The sequence below is a fragment of the Trachymyrmex cornetzi genome, unplaced genomic scaffold (assembly GCF_001594075.2).
Source record: "Trachymyrmex cornetzi isolate Tcor2-1 unplaced genomic scaffold, Tcor1.1 scaffold745, whole genome shotgun sequence".
NCBI lineage: Eukaryota > Metazoa > Arthropoda > Insecta > Hymenoptera > Formicidae > Trachymyrmex > Trachymyrmex cornetzi.
This window is the reverse complement of record NW_017300076.1, coordinates 431,907-439,104: the sequence shown is the minus strand read 5'-3', so window position 1 is coordinate 439,104 and position 7,198 is coordinate 431,907. Positions and strand designations below refer to the sequence as shown.

The 7,198-nt window shown below is 31.9% G+C and overlaps 1 pseudogene; it reads right to left on the bottom strand.

The window, feature by feature from the left end:
* Positions 1–1,941, bottom strand: part of LOC108768011 (uncharacterized) — a 2,641-nt pseudogene extending 700 nt beyond the window's left edge.
* Positions 1,942–7,198: the final 5,257 nt, after the last annotated feature.

Sequence of the window (7,198 nt, the reverse complement as noted above, 5' to 3'; positions counted from 1 at the left end):
TCATTATCTCTTTTCAATTCTAGAATTGGAAAAAGATGAGAAATAAGTTGAACCTCGGTTAAGAGTTAACCGTGAGTTGTGAAACTGGGCCTAAGAGTTCTTTCACCAACCTCGGTTAAGTTAATCGACGGTTACATGGGGTTTATTTAGGCTCAGATTCACAACTCATTATTACTCGTTATTACTTAAAATAATACTTAAACCTCGATTCAAAATTAACCATGAGTTGTGAAACTGGACCTAAATGAGCCCCATGTAACCGTCGCGTCGGTTAAGGCGATGCTAAAGCCCCCCTGTTTTACCACATTCCTATTCGGTGGGATTTCTCCGTATTGGATGTACGGATTGCAAAAGTATTATTACTTAAATTATAGCACGCACACAGAGGATGTTTGCTACACTGGATTTTATGAGAAAATCGAAAAAAAATTATAAAATTTACTTATTTTTGGCTCGCCCAGCTGTCACCTCGGATATATATTTGCTTGATATAAGAGTTTTAGAGTCCATATCTTGAAAATAAGCGGGCAGCAAACATCACATTATTGAAACGAACGATACCGAATTTGTAGAACTAAGATTGAAAGTCTAGAAAAGATATATTCCCACCGAATAGGAAATACGTGTATACAGATGCTTTGCAGAGACTGGGACTGTCAACAGAGCCGAAATTCCGTGTAGTAGTAGTTGCGCGGTCTTGCGATAGATGGTGCTGGCATATGTTAGATAAGAACAGATGTATGCGTTTGAGTAAGACAGAATGATATATATTATATAATATAATGTAAAAACTAAATCAATGATGTCGCCACTATTATCGAAATTGGAATTAAAAAAGTCTGTACTATCGACCTTGATTGAATTGGGTAATCGGTTTAGCATCCCCTTAACTTAATTGAGGTTGGTGAAAGAAACTCTAAGGGTTTTGTCTACGCCACGTGTTCTTCATTTTATATAATACGCATTATTTTCATCCGATCTACCATATTTGGTGAGTCTGTCATCGGATACTTGTGTTTGTGAGAATGAGAAAATTACAGACACGTTCGACATACCATTCTTTTCGTCTTGAGGAAGTTCGGAAAGCTCAGTTTCGGCAGATTGACTCAAACCTGATGTTCACAATTTATCATTATGTCGCATAATGTTGCTTTGTATGTTAAATGCGCCGAATGTGCAGTTTGCGAAATATGATGTGGTCTGCGAAATTATTTAAAGAATTTTTGCTTGCACAACATATGCGATTTATGCATATATGTGAGAACAATAGCTGTGTGTTTACTTAATAATGAAAAATCTACGCTTACGATATTGTAACTTTCTCTCTAATATTTCGACGATTGTCAATCAAATGAAAATCCCGTCAGACATGTTGTATGTGATATCGTCGTTCCACGATGAATTGTTTCCGACGGTATAGTAACGTGATATCACTGATGTAATATCAGAATTCGCGTTATTGACAGCATATTCTCATTCGAATAAAAAGTTTGAATTTTGTAAAATTACGCACTGTCTGGTATTACGGAGCCTTGGCCGTTTGCGAATAACGTCGAGTCGTCGGTACTCTCTACTACTCGCGACGTCGAGTTAAATTCCGTGGAAAATTATTTGCTGAAAAAATAAACATTGATAAAAATAAACGTTGATAAAAAGACATTTTTTTTAAAAGTAGAGATAAACATTTTTTTCCGTAAATACATTCAACTGAATAATCACTCGCATCGAGAAATCTCAAAATAATATCTGTGACGTTCTGCTCTTTTTTGCCCAGATGTACCGCGGACCAAGTGATAACTGTCAGAATGATCAAAAATATAGTAAACGATATGAACCACTGGGTCAATCCAAACGCCATAACGAAATTTATCTTCTTGAAAAATGATCTTACAAACGAGCCGTCTTGTCAATATCCTTTCCTGTTTCTGTTATGCTCAACGAAAAAAAGGCTCAACTATTTTAAAACAAAAAATAATCTACCGAGATTCGCGTTTGATTAATCTATAGATGTAAAAATATGAGTGGGAATCACAGAGTCTTGCATAACGCATAAGACATATGGTTTCGTATATGGTGCGTTCGGGTAGACGCTATTAGCGCTGTTATTCTTATCTCCATTGTTTATTTAAACATAAAACAAGGATAGACTAAGGGCTGCCGTACACAAAAAACTTAAGCGGTAAAACGTAAGCAGTAAGCGAATTGACCAATCACAGTAGAGTCTGTAAAGCCATAACATAAGCAGTAGACAATTCAACATCTTGATTTCTTTACTGCTTACGTCTTACTGCCTTAAGTTTTTTGTGCGTCATGGCCTTAACACAAATAGTGCTAAAAGCGATTCCCCAAACACATTTATAATATATAAAAAAAATATGAAATTTCTTTATTTCTTTCGTTTTTATGAAATTTATTTTATCTTTTAGGATTCGGACTGATTGATTTTTTAATCCGGATCTACAATAGGTGTTCTAAACAGGGCTCGGTAAAATAACTGATACGACTTATTTAAAATAAAAAATATAAAATAAGTTTCAGAAGCTTATTTAAAATATAAAATCGTATATAGGAATCGGTAAAATTACTGATACGACTTATTTGAAATAAAAAATATAAAATAGGTTCCAAGAACTTATTTAAAATATTAAATAACAAATAGGACACAAGAAATTATTTAAAATATATTATACAATAGGACCCGAAAATGCATTTATTTATTTAAAATATAGAATAATCTTTATTTAAAATAGGAAAATAACTTGTTTTTTATTTTAAATAAGTTTTCAAAGGCGATTTCTTATTTTAAATAAAAAATTAATTTCGAAAACTTACTTAAAATATAAAATAAGAAATATGTACAGTGAGTGCAAAAAGTATTCATATATACAGAGAAAATATTTTTTAAAAAAACCTTATTTTTAAAAAGTAAATACTATTCAGCTTAATTGACGTTCATTTCTTACTCTAGGTAATTAATAATTTATTCATAAAGAATAAAATAGACTATATGTTTCTTAAAATTATATATACCAAAAAGAGATGTGTATTAATTATAAAAAATATATAATCTGAAAAAATAAGAGAAAATTAAAAATTCTATTGTTTGGAGAGATGATGCTCCAAAAGTATTCGTACAGTCGAGAAATTTAGCTTCTAGAATATCAGGAATACCAATGTTACGTGCGAAGCTCGTTTGTTTATGTTAGAACAGAATATGTTCATTGTATAAAATTGCTAATTAATATTTATTTTTTACAAATAAGATTTTTTTTTTTAATTTCCTTGTACGAATACTTTTTGCTCTCACTGTAGTTTAAATAAATGTTTCAAATAGTAAATACAAAATATTTTTACGATTTTGTTTATTTGAATATATGAATATATACATTTATAAGTATAACGTTTCAGTTTTATAACTATAACCTATAATTAATATTTAATAGTATTAACTCTTCGTGAACCACAGGTGGAAAATTCAATCATGGATCATATGTGGGTACATCTTAATTGTACCCCACACATGCTATACTTCATTATAAACATACTATAATTTAACTAATAACCGTCACTTTTACTGACAGATCGGTAACATAACCGATACAATTTATTTAAAATAAAAAAATACAAATTAACTTCCAGAAAATTATTTAAAATACAAAATCGATAAAAAAACTGACAGCTTATTTAAAATAAAAAATATAAAATAAGTTTCAAAAACGTATTTAAAATATTAAATAAGAAATAGGTCAGAAGAAGTTATTTAAAATCATAAATACTAAATAACGTTTTAATTTTTTCTTTATTTAAAATATATATTTTAAATAAATTTATTTGAAATAAGAGAGAGACCGAGTCCTGGTTTTAAGCCTTAAGCTATAAAAAAACTGACTAATTACAGTCGAATGCGAGGAGAATAATTAATTGTGATCCATCCATTCCTTATGGCTTAAAAATCTATTGTAGATCCGGGCTTACGGGGTTTCTAATAAGCCATTACCTAATCTTTACGTCTTAAATCATAAAATGATTAATTAACCAATAAGAATATAAGAAAATAATCGATTACGATTGGTCAATGATTTATAGCTTAAGCCTTAAAGCTTAGATAAATGACTTATTGTAAAAAGCCCATTACGGATAGTATACGCAACAGCCCTAAAAGCACCTTTGCATATGCCGCAAACTGTTAGCTTATGCCGTAAGCACGGTAATGTATAAATAATTCTCAAACAGCTGCGCACAATCAAAGAATAGGGGACAGATAATAAAGGGACCAGGGAATAGAGAAATAGAGAATATGAATTTCGACCTACTAAAATCTGTGTATTCTACACAGCTTCTAACAGGTTGAGAAATACTCTATTCCCTATTCCTTTAATTGTGCGCAACCCTTAAAGCGGAGAGCATAGACTCTTAAGCCCTAAACATAATGCGAAGGCAACAGTGATAACGACAGAGGAATCCAACATACGGGAATGCATGTCAGTGCATATAGGATAATATGCACATAATATGCATTCCCGTATGTTGGATTCCTCTGTTCCTATCGCGATCGCGATTGCTATCGCTATCCCTGTTATCTTCACATTGTATTTAGGGCTGCACATAATACATAACACATAAAACATAAGAAATTCAACCAATCAAAGTTCTTTATTTCATGGAAAGGGAGGAAACGAAGGACTTTAATTGATACATTTCCTTATGCATTACGTGTTATGCGTTATGTAAGAGTCTGTGCTCCCCGCTTTGAAACTTAGATAATGGCTCCTTATAGAAAACATTATGCTTTATGCATTATGCGTTATGCAAATACGAGTATGACGCGTCTGTACTACTGCCTTATCAGGGTATATATTATGGATTTGTTTGGATTCCGATCGGAATTCCCTAGAATTCTATTGTGTTTTCTAGAGAAAACGGAATAACTTCAATCGAATTCCATTCCGAATAATTTCATTATACGTACCGGCAGAGCTATTCTGTAATAAAAATTTCATTATCGTTATAAGTGTCATTACGCATATACATATATATGCATTGGTAAAAAAGCTGCGCAACAACGCGGTCTTACAATATGATAATAAAATTTTTGTTAAGAGTTACACGGAGGTCTACTGAGCTGCATTTGCTGGAGTGCATTCAGATTCCTGAATATTCGCTACATCTGCAACCCTTTATCACCCTTCATATGAGGGTTTCCATTAATTCACCCACTCAATTTTAAGCTTAGGCCGAGCATTTCGTGTTTACGTACACGATAGAGAGTACATTTCCACCCCACTTTGTCCGCTCTACCCTTCTATACGCGAAAAGATGATAAATCTCTCGTTAAACAGAGTATTGTTTTACCCTTGTTTAACATTTGGTGCACAGCATAATAAAGTGATATTTCACTCTCGTGGGAATTTGAGCAGATGCCTCAAATACTTACGCGTTGTAAATTTTATTTTTCATGTAATGAATGGTAAAGATATTGAGATGAAAATTATTAGAAGTCTCTAATTATACAGGATCTCTAAAGCTACAGCGCGTAAGGGCTCAAGTCGAACGCAGCTATAAATTAAGGCAATCAAATTTATGAATTATTATAAATTAAGATAATTTGAAATGAATTTGACAGTTTACTGCTGAAAAATGATGAAATCATGTAATTAAAACATGTAAATCACGTAACGTGTAATGTAAATCACATGCAAATGTAATTTACATGTAAGACACATAAATCACGTAACCAAATTAGTACGTGATTTTTTTTAAATAATGAAATTTGAAAAATCACATGATATTACAAATAATTTCATCCATCATGTGATGTTAATTATAGTTATCAAATTTTAAATAATTGGATGATAGAAATATAGAAGAAAAAAGAACATATAATCACGTAACTTTTAAAATAAAAATACGTAATTTTTTAAAATCTCACGTATTGGAACAATCCATTACGTGATTTACATATTTTAATTATATGATTTCATCATCCAACTGTATGACGTGATTTTTTTCAGTAGGGTTTACTCCACGTCTCGCGATGTACATCGTGAAATGCTTGGCATTTGATTAGCGCTTAATATGTGGCGTTATTAGTGCGCCTGCAATTTACCGAACGTGTTATGGTCTACATCGTTGGCATTTAACTATGTAGACACGGAGATAACTCGTAAACTGCAATTTCCTTGAAAAGATATCCATTGAAGAAGATAGGCTGTAGAAACCGCAAAAACATATTATCAAGATTTTAAAACAATTAATTTTATGATGAATCCTGTTATAAATAAGACATTACAGTAACCACTTAGCATATATATAGGTATATAAATGTATGTATATTTCTGCTAATAATAAGCTACCTGGTTTTAGAATCTAAATGTAATACATTAATTAGATAAGCGAGAGTACATAAATAAAATAAAATTTAGGGAATCAAAGAAGTATAAGCTCTAATGATAATAATCAATGATAGTTAAAAAGCCTGCTGAGAGCCAACTCCAGTTGTAGTTGCAAATTATAATTTATTTTCCAATGCACACATATAAAACAAATTAAATAACATAGACGTTTCGACCGTAGTTTTGGGTCCTCCTCAGTATTAACGTTAAGTAACGAATGTGTGAAATACTATATTACATACTAGACGTTGTTCTGTGAATCGTTTGAAATGCGTTTTCATCGTCAAGGTATCGCTTAACATCAAGAATTGTACTTAGAACAGTCAAGGTATCGCTTACATCGATACCTCATTATGTTTATGACCTATGTACACGTAACATCGATATTCATAGCAATCTGAAACTATCATCAAACCAGGAAGTCTAATGACGTTTCTATATGCACAATTCTCGATGTAAGCGATACCTTGACTATTCTAAAAGCACAATTCTTGATGTTAAGCGATACCTTAACGACGGAAATTACATTCAGGCAGAACACTGACCACGCAAGGTGTTAAAACAGTTGAAAATATAGTTTAATCACTATCGGCAACTACACATAGTTACACAATTATGCCCATAATTTCTGCAAGCGGACAATTGAAATCGCCTCTCTATTTGGTACTGAAAGAAGCTAGTGGAAATTTTGGACGCGTAGAGGAAAGTTTGTTTAGACCAAATGTTTACATTGCAGCATTAAGGCCCGTCTACAATACACGGAGTAAGAAGTAAGAGTAAGAAATTGACCAATCACAGTCGATTAT